Below are 9,966 nucleotides of genomic sequence, written 5' to 3' on the forward strand. Positions count from 1 at the left end.
CGTTTGGAGCCACATTTTGTCTGAAGCTGGAAACCTGCATTCAAAGCTGGGAAAAGGTGCTCATTGACAGGCATCTCCACTTCGGGACCTCGTAGCACCTTCACCCGGGTGGCGTTGGAAAGGTCTGGGCGAGGGGCACACGGGGAGGTCAGGCTCGCCACGCGCACGCGCTTCCCCGCGAAACGGGAGCCCAAACAAAACTTTAAACGGACCCACCGAATTGGGGATCATCAATCCTGGGAAAATAACCACGCACACCGCTGCCCCCCGTGCCAACTTGAATTTAGAAACCGTCCCCAGCGAAATCCCACGTTCGGGCGCAAAACTGCACGTTTGGAGCCACATTTTGTCTGAAGCTGGAAACGTGCATTCAAAGCTGGGAAAAGGTGCTCATTGACAGGCATCTCCACTTCGGGACCTCGTAGCACCTTCACCCGGGTGGCGTTGGAAAGGTCTGGGCGAGGGGGACACGGGGAGGTCAGGCTCGCCACGCGCACGCGCTTCCCCGCGAAACGGGAGCCCAAACAAAACTTTAAACGGACCCACCGAATTGGGGATCATCAATCCTGGGAAAATAACCACACACACCGCTGCCCCCCGTGCCAACTTGAATTTAGAAACCGTCCCCAGCGAAATCCCACGTTCGGGCGCAAAACTGCACGTTTGGAGCCACATTTTGTCTGAAGCTGGAAACCTGCATTCAAAGCTGGGAAAAGGTGCTCATTGACAGGCATCTCCACTTCGGGACCTCGTAGCACCTTCACCCGGGTGGCGTTGGAAAGGTCTGGGCGAGGGGCACACGGGGAGGTCAGGCTCGCCACGCGCACGCGCTTCCCCGCGAAACGGGAGCCCAAACAAAACTTTAAACGGACCCACCGAGCTGGGGACGGCTTTTTCCGGGAAGATAACCGCGCACACCGCTGCCCCCCGTGCCAACTTGAATTTAGAAACCGTCCCCAGCGAAATCCCACGTTCGGGCGCAAAACTGCACGTTTGGAGCCACATTTTGTCTGAAGCTGGAAACGTGCATTCAAAGCTGGGAAAAGGTGCTCATTGACAGGCATCTCCACTTCGGGACCTCGTAGCACCTTCACCCGGGTGGCGTTGGAAAGGTCTGGGCGAGGGGGACACGGGGAGGTCAGGCTCGCCACGCGCACGCGCTTCCCCGCGAAACGGGAGCCCAAACAAAACTTTAAACGGACCCACCGAATTGGGGATCATCAATCCTGGGAAAATAACCACGCACACCGCTGCCCCCCGTGCCAACTTGAATTTAGAAACCGTCCCCAGCGAAATCCCACGTTCGGGCGCAAAACTGCACGTTTGGAGCCACATTTTGTCTGAAGCTGGAAACGTGCATTCAAAGCTGGGAAAAGGTGCTCATTGACAGGCATCTCCACTTCGGGACCTCGTAGCACCTTCACCCGGGTGGCGTTGGAAAGGTCTGGGCGAGGGGGACACGGGGAGGTCAGGCTCGCCACGCGCACGCGCTTCCCCGCGAAACGGGAGCCCAAACAAAACTTTAAACGGACCCACCGAATTGGGGATCATCAATCCTGGGAAAATAACCACACACACCGCTGCCCCCCGTGCCAACTTGAATTTAGAAACCGTCCCCAGCGAAATCCCACGTTCGGGCGCAAAACTGCACGTTTGGAGCCACATTTTGTCTGAAGCTGGAAACCTGCATTCAAAGCTGGGAAAAGGTGCTCATTGACAGGCATCTCCACTTCGGGACCTCGTAGCACCTTCACCCGGGTGGCGTTGGAAAGGTCTGGGCGAGGGGCACACGGGGAGGTCAGGCTCGCCACGCGCACGCGCTTCCCCGCGAAACGGGAGCCCAAACAAAACTTTAAACGGACCCACCGAGCTGGGGACGGCTTTTTCCGGGAAGATAACCGCGCACACCGCTGCCCCCCGTGCCAACTTGAATTTAGAAACCGTCCCCAGCGAAATCCCACGTTCGGGCGCAAAACTGCACGTTTGGAGCCACATTTTGTCTGAAGCTGGAAACCTGCATTCAAAGCTGGGAAAAGGTGCTCATTGACAGGCATCTCCACTTCGGGACCTCGTAGCACCTTCACCCGGGTGGCGTTGGAAAGGTCTGGGCGAGGGGCACACGGGGAGGTCAGGCTCGCCACGCGCACGCGCTTCCCCGCGAAACGGGAGCCCAAACAAAACTTTAAACGGACCCACCGAATTGGGGATCATCAATCCTGGGAAAATAACCACACACACCGCTGCCCCCCGTGCCAACTTGAATTTAGAAACCGTCCCCAGCGAAATCCCACGTTCGGGCGCAAAACTGCACGTTTGGAGCCACATTTTGTCTGAAGCTGGAAACCTGCATTCAAAGCTGGGAAAAGGTGCTCATTGACAGGCATCTCCACTTCGGGACCTCGTAGCACCTTCACCCGGGTGGCGTTGGAAAGGTCTGGGCGAGGGGCACACGGGGAGGTCAGGCTCGCCACGCGCACGCGCTTCCCCGCGAAACGGGAGCCCAAACAAAACTTTAAACGGACCCACCGAGCTGGGGACGGCTTTTTCCGGGAAGATAACCGCGCACACCGCTGCCCCCCGTGCCAACTTGAATTTAGAAACCGTCCCCAGCGAAATCCCACGTTCGGGCGCAAAACTGCACGTTTGGAGCCACATTTTGTCTGAAGCTGGAAACGTGCATTCAAAGCTGGGAAAAGGTGCTCATTGACAGGCATCTCCACTTCGGGACCTCGTAGCACCTTCACCCGGGTGGCGTTGGAAAGGTCTGGGCGAGGGGCACACGGGGAGGTCAGGCTCGCCACGCGCACGCGCTTCCCCGCGAAACGGGAGCCCAAACAAAACTTTAAACGGACCCACCGAATTGGGGATCATCAATCCTGGGAAAATAACCACACACACCGCTGCCCCCCGTGCCAACTTGAATTTAGAAACCGTCCCCAGCGAAATCCCACGTTCGGGCGCAAAACTGCACGTTTGGAGCCACATTTTGTCTGAAGCTGGAAACGTGCATTCAAAGCTGGGAAAAGGTGCTCATTGACAGGCATCTCCACTTCGGGACCTCGTAGCACCTTCACCCGGGTGGCGTTGGAAAGGTCTGGGCGAGGGGGACACGGGGAGGTCAGGCTCGCCACGCGCACGCGCTTCCCCGCGAAACGGGAGCCCAAACAAAACTTTAAACGGACCCACCGAATTGGGGATCATCAATCCTGGGAAAATAACCACACACACCGCTGCCCCCCGTGCCAACTTGAATTTAGAAACCGTCCCCAGCGAAATCCCACGTTCGGGCGCAAAACTGCACGTTTGGAGCCACATTTTGTCTGAAGCTGGAAACGTGCATTCAAAGCTGGGAAAAGGTGCTCATTGACAGGCATCTCCACTTCGGGACCTCGTAGCACCTTCACCCGGGTGGCGTTGGAAAGGTCTGGGCGAGGGGCACACGGGGAGGTCAGGCTCGCCACGCGCACGCGCTTCCCCGCGAAACGGGAGCCCAAACAAAACTTTAAACGGACCCACCGAATTGGGGATCATCAATCCTGGGAAAATAACCACGCACACCGCTGCCCCCCGTGCCAACTTGAATTTAGAAACCGTCCCCAGCGAAATCCCACGTTCGGGCGCAAAACTGCACGTTTGGAGCCACATTTTGTCTGAAGCTGGAAACGTGCATTCAAAGCTGGGAAAAGGTGCTCATTGACAGGCATCTCCACTTCGGGACCTCGTAGCACCTTCACCCGGGTGGCGTTGGAAAGGTCTGGGCGAGGGGCACACGGGGAGGTCAGGCTCGCCACGCGCACGCGCTTCCCCGCGAAACGGGAGCCCAAACAAAACTTTAAACGGACCCACCGAATTGGGGATCATCAATCCTGGGAAAATAACCACGCACACCGCTGCCCCCCGTGCCAACTTGAATTTAGAAACCGTCCCCAGCGAAATCCCACGTTCGGGCGCAAAACTGCACGTTTGGAGCCACATTTTGTCTGAAGCTGGAAACGTGCATTCAAAGCTGGGAAAAGGTGCTCATTGACAGGCATCTCCACTTCGGGACCTCGTAGCACCTTCACCCGGGTGGCGTTGGAAAGGTCTGGGCGAGGGGGACACGGGGAGGTCAGGCTCGCCACGCGCACGCGCTTCCCCGCGAAACGGGAGCCCAAACAAAACTTTAAACGGACCCACCGAATTGGGGATCATCAATCCTGGGAAAATAACCACACACACCGCTGCCCCCCGTGCCAACTTGAATTTAGAAACCGTCCCCAGCGAAATCCCACGTTCGGGCGCAAAACTGCACGTTTGGAGCCACATTTTGTCTGAAGCTGGAAACCTGCATTCAAAGCTGGGAAAAGGTGCTCATTGACAGGCATCTCCACTTCGGGACCTCGTAGCACCTTCACCCGGGTGGCGTTGGAAAGGTCTGGGCGAGGGGGACACGGGGAGGTCAGGCTCGCCACGCGCACGCGCTTCCCCGCGAAACGGGAGCCCAAACAAAACTTTAAACGGACCCACCGAATTGGGGATCATCAATCCTGGGAAAATAACCACACACACCGCTGCCCCCCGTGCCAACTTGAATTTAGAAACCGTCCCCAGCGAAATCCCACGTTCGGGCGCAAAACTGCACGTTTGGAGCCACATTTTGTCTGAAGCTGGAAACCTGCATTCAAAGCTGGGAAAAGGTGCTCATTGACAGGCATCTCCACTTCGGGACCTCGTAGCACCTTCACCCGGGTGGCGTTGGAAAGGTCTGGGCGAGGGGCACACGGGGAGGTCAGGCTCGCCACGCGCACGCGCTTCCCCGCGAAACGGGAGCCCAAACAAAACTTTAAACGGACCCACCGAGCTGGGGACGGCTTTTTCCGGGAAGATAACCGCGCACACCGCTGCCCCCCGTGCCAACTTGAATTTAGAAACCGTCCCCAGCGAAATCCCACGTTCGGGCGCAAAACTGCACGTTTGGAGCCACATTTTGTCTGAAGCTGGAAACCTGCATTCAAAGCTGGGAAAAGGTGCTCATTGACAGGCATCTCCACTTCGGGACCTCGTAGCACCTTCACCCGGGTGGCGTTGGAAAGGTCTGGGCGAGGGGCACACGGGGAGGTCAGGCTCGCCACGCGCACGCGCTTCCCCGCGAAACGGGAGCCCAAACAAAACTTTAAACGGACCCACCGAGCTGGGGACGGCTTTTTCCGGGAAGATAACCGCGCACACCGCTGCCCCCCGTGCCAACTTGAATTTAGAAACCGTCCCCAGCGAAATCCCACGTTCGGGCGCAAAACTGCACGTTTGGAGCCACATTTTGTCTGAAGCTGGAAACGTGCATTCAAAGCTGGGAAAAGGTGCTCATTGACAGGCATCTCCACTTCGGGACCTCGTAGCACCTTCACCCGGGTGGCGTTGGAAAGGTCTGGGCGAGGGGCACACGGGGAGGTCAGGCTCGCCACGCGCACGCGCTTCCCCGCGAAACGGGAGCCCAAACAAAACTTTAAACGGACCCACCGAATTGGGGATCATCAATCCTGGGAAAATAACCACACACACCGCTGCCCCCCGTGCCAACTTGAATTTAGAAACCGTCCCCAGCGAAATCCCACGTTCGGGCGCAAAACTGCACGTTTGGAGCCACATTTTGTCTGAAGCTGGAAACCTGCATTCAAAGCTGGGAAAAGGTGCTCATTGACAGGCATCTCCACTTCGGGACCTCGTAGCACCTTCACCCGGGTGGCGTTGGAAAGGTCTGGGCGAGGGGGACACGGGGAGGTCAGGCTCGCCACGCGCACGCGCTTCCCCGCGAAACGGGAGCCCAAACAAAACTTTAAACGGACCCACCGAATTGGGGATCATCAATCCTGGGAAAATAACCACGCACACCGCTGCCCCCCGTGCCAACTTGAATTTAGAAACCGTCCCCAGCGAAATCCCACGTTCGGGCGCAAAACTGCACGTTTGGAGCCACATTTTGTCTGAAGCTGGAAACGTGCATTCAAAGCTGGGAAAAGGTGCTCATTGACAGGCATCTCCACTTCGGGACCTCGTAGCACCTTCACCCGGGTGGCGTTGGAAAGGTCTGGGCGAGGGGGACACGGGGAGGTCAGGCTCGCCACGCGCACGCGCTTCCCCGCGAAACGGGAGCCCAAACAAAACTTTAAACGGACCCACCGAATTGGGGATCATCAATCCTGGGAAAATAACCACACACACCGCTGCCCCCCGTGCCAACTTGAATTTAGAAACCGTCCCCAGCGAAATCCCACGTTCGGGCGCAAAACTGCACGTTTGGAGCCACATTTTGTCTGAAGCTGGAAACCTGCATTCAAAGCTGGGAAAAGGTGCTCATTGACAGGCATCTCCACTTCGGGACCTCGTAGCACCTTCACCCGGGTGGCGTTGGAAAGGTCTGGGCGAGGGGCACACGGGGAGGTCAGGCTCGCCACGCGCACGCGCTTCCCCGCGAAACGGGAGCCCAAACAAAACTTTAAACGGACCCACCGAGCTGGGGACGGCTTTTTCCGGGAAGATAACCGCGCACACCGCTGCCCCCCGTGCCAACTTGAATTTAGAAACCGTCCCCAGCGAAATCCCACGTTCGGGCGCAAAACTGCACGTTTGGAGCCACATTTTGTCTGAAGCTGGAAACGTGCATTCAAAGCTGGGAAAAGGTGCTCATTGACAGGCATCTCCACTTCGGGACCTCGTAGCACCTTCACCCGGGTGGCGTTGGAAAGGTCTGGGCGAGGGGGACACGGGGAGGTCAGGCTCGCCACGCGCACGCGCTTCCCCGCGAAACGGGAGCCCAAACAAAACTTTAAACGGACCCACCGAATTGGGGATCATCAATCCTGGGAAAATAACCACACACACCGCTGCCCCCCGTGCCAACTTGAATTTAGAAACCGTCCCCAGCGAAATCCCACGTTCGGGCGCAAAACTGCACGTTTGGAGCCACATTTTGTCTGAAGCTGGAAACCTGCATTCAAAGCTGGGAAAAGGTGCTCATTGACAGGCATCTCCACTTCGGGACCTCGTAGCACCTTCACCCGGGTGGCGTTGGAAAGGTCTGGGCGAGGGGCACACGGGGAGGTCAGGCTCGCCACGCGCACGCGCTTCCCCGCGAAACGGGAGCCCAAACAAAACTTTAAACGGACCCACCGAATTGGGGATCATCAATCCTGGGAAAATAACCACGCACACCGCTGCCCCCCGTGCCAACTTGAATTTAGAAACCGTCCCCAGCGAAATCCCACGTTCGGGCGCAAAACTGCACGTTTGGAGCCACATTTTGTCTGAAGCTGGAAACGTGCATTCAAAGCTGGGAAAAGGTGCTCATTGACAGGCATCTCCACTTCGGGACCTCGTAGCACCTTCACCCGGGTGGCGTTGGAAAGGTCTGGGCGAGGGGGACACGGGGAGGTCAGGCTCGCCACGCGCACGCGCTTCCCCGCGAAACGGGAGCCCAAACAAAACTTTAAACGGACCCACCGAATTGGGGATCATCAATCCTGGGAAAATAACCACACACACCGCTGCCCCCCGTGCCAACTTGAATTTAGAAACCGTCCCCAGCGAAATCCCACGTTCGGGCGCAAAACTGCACGTTTGGAGCCACATTTTGTCTGAAGCTGGAAACCTGCATTCAAAGCTGGGAAAAGGTGCTCATTGACAGGCATCTCCACTTCGGGACCTCGTAGCACCTTCACCCGGGTGGCGTTGGAAAGGTCTGGGCGAGGGGCACACGGGGAGGTCAGGCTCGCCACGCGCACGCGCTTCCCCGCGAAACGGGAGCCCAAACAAAACTTTAAACGGACCCACCGAGCTGGGGACGGCTTTTTCCGGGAAGATAACCGCGCACACCGCTGCCCCCCGTGCCAACTTGAATTTAGAAACCGTCCCCAGCGAAATCCCACGTTCGGGCGCAAAACTGCACGTTTGGAGCCACATTTTGTCTGAAGCTGGAAACGTGCATTCAAAGCTGGGAAAAGGTGCTCATTGACAGGCATCTCCACTTCGGGACCTCGTAGCACCTTCACCCGGGTGGCGTTGGAAAGGTCTGGGCGAGGGGGACACGGGGAGGTCAGGCTCGCCACGCGCACGCGCTTCCCCGCGAAACGGGAGCCCAAACAAAACTTTAAACGGACCCACCGAATTGGGGATCATCAATCCTGGGAAAATAACCACGCACACCGCTGCCCCCCGTGCCAACTTGAATTTAGAAACCGTCCCCAGCGAAATCCCACGTTCGGGCGCAAAACTGCACGTTTGGAGCCACATTTTGTCTGAAGCTGGAAACGTGCATTCAAAGCTGGGAAAAGGTGCTCATTGACAGGCATCTCCACTTCGGGACCTCGTAGCACCTTCACCCGGGTGGCGTTGGAAAGGTCTGGGCGAGGGGGACACGGGGAGGTCAGGCTCGCCACGCGCACGCGCTTCCCCGCGAAACGGGAGCCCAAACAAAACTTTAAACGGACCCACCGAATTGGGGATCATCAATCCTGGGAAAATAACCACACACACCGCTGCCCCCCGTGCCAACTTGAATTTAGAAACCGTCCCCAGCGAAATCCCACGTTCGGGCGCAAAACTGCACGTTTGGAGCCACATTTTGTCTGAAGCTGGAAACCTGCATTCAAAGCTGGGAAAAGGTGCTCATTGACAGGCATCTCCACTTCGGGACCTCGTAGCACCTTCACCCGGGTGGCGTTGGAAAGGTCTGGGCGAGGGGCACACGGGGAGGTCAGGCTCGCCACGCGCACGCGCTTCCCCGCGAAACGGGAGCCCAAACAAAACTTTAAACGGACCCACCGAGCTGGGGACGGCTTTTTCCGGGAAGATAACCGCGCACACCGCTGCCCCCCGTGCCAACTTGAATTTAGAAACCGTCCCCAGCGAAATCCCACGTCGGGCGCAAAACTGCACGTTTGGAGCCACATTTTGTCTGAAGCTGGAAACCTGCATTCAAAGCTGGGAAAAGGTGCTCATTGACAGGCATCTCCACTTCGGGACCTCGTAGCACCTTCACCCGGGTGGCGTTGGAAAGGTCTGGGCGAGGGGCACACGGGAGGTCAGGCTCGCCACGCGCACGCGCTTCCCCGCGAAACGGGAGCCCAAACAAAACTTTAAACGGACCCACCGAATTGGGGATCATCAATCCTGGGAAAATAACCACACACACCGCTGCCCCCCGTGCCAACTTGAATTTAGAAACCGTCCCAGCGAAATCCCACGTTCGGGCGCAAAACTGCACGTTTGGAGCCACATTTTGTCTGAAGCTGGAAACCTGCATTCAAAGCTGGGAAAAGGTGCTCATTGACAGGCATCTCCACTTCGGGACCTCGTAGCACCTTCACCCGGGTGGCGTTGGAAAGGTCTGGGCGAGGGGCACACGGGGAGGTCAGGCTCGCCACGCGCACGCGCTTCCCCGCGAAACGGGAGCCCAAACAAAACTTTAAACGGACCCACCGAGCTGGGGACGGCTTTTTCCGGGAAGATAACCGCGCACACCGCTGCCCCCCGTGCCAACTTGAATTTAGAAACCGTCCCCAGCGAAATCCCACGTTCGGGCGCAAAACTGCACGTTTGGAGCCACATTTTGTCTGAAGCTGGAAACGTGCATTCAAAGCTGGGAAAAGGTGCTCATTGACAGGCATCTCCACTTCGGGACCTCGTAGCACCTTCACCCGGGTGGCGTTGGAAAGGTCTGGGCGAGGGGCACACGGGGAGGTCAGGCTCGCCACGCGCACGCGCTTCCCCGCGAAACGGGAGCCCAAACAAAACTTTAAACGGACCCACCGAATTGGGGATCATCAATCCTGGGAAAATAACCACACACACCGCTGCCCCCCGTGCCAACTTGAATTTAGAAACCGTCCCCAGCGAAATCCCACGTTCGGGCGCAAAACTGCACGTTTGGAGCCACATTTTGTCTGAAGCTGGAAACGTGCATTCAAAGCTGGGAAAAGGTGCTCATTGACA

The sequence above is a fragment of the Osmerus eperlanus genome, chromosome 4, assembly GCF_963692335.1.
Source record: "Osmerus eperlanus chromosome 4, fOsmEpe2.1, whole genome shotgun sequence".
Lineage (NCBI taxonomy): Eukaryota > Metazoa > Chordata > Actinopteri > Osmeriformes > Osmeridae > Osmerus > Osmerus eperlanus.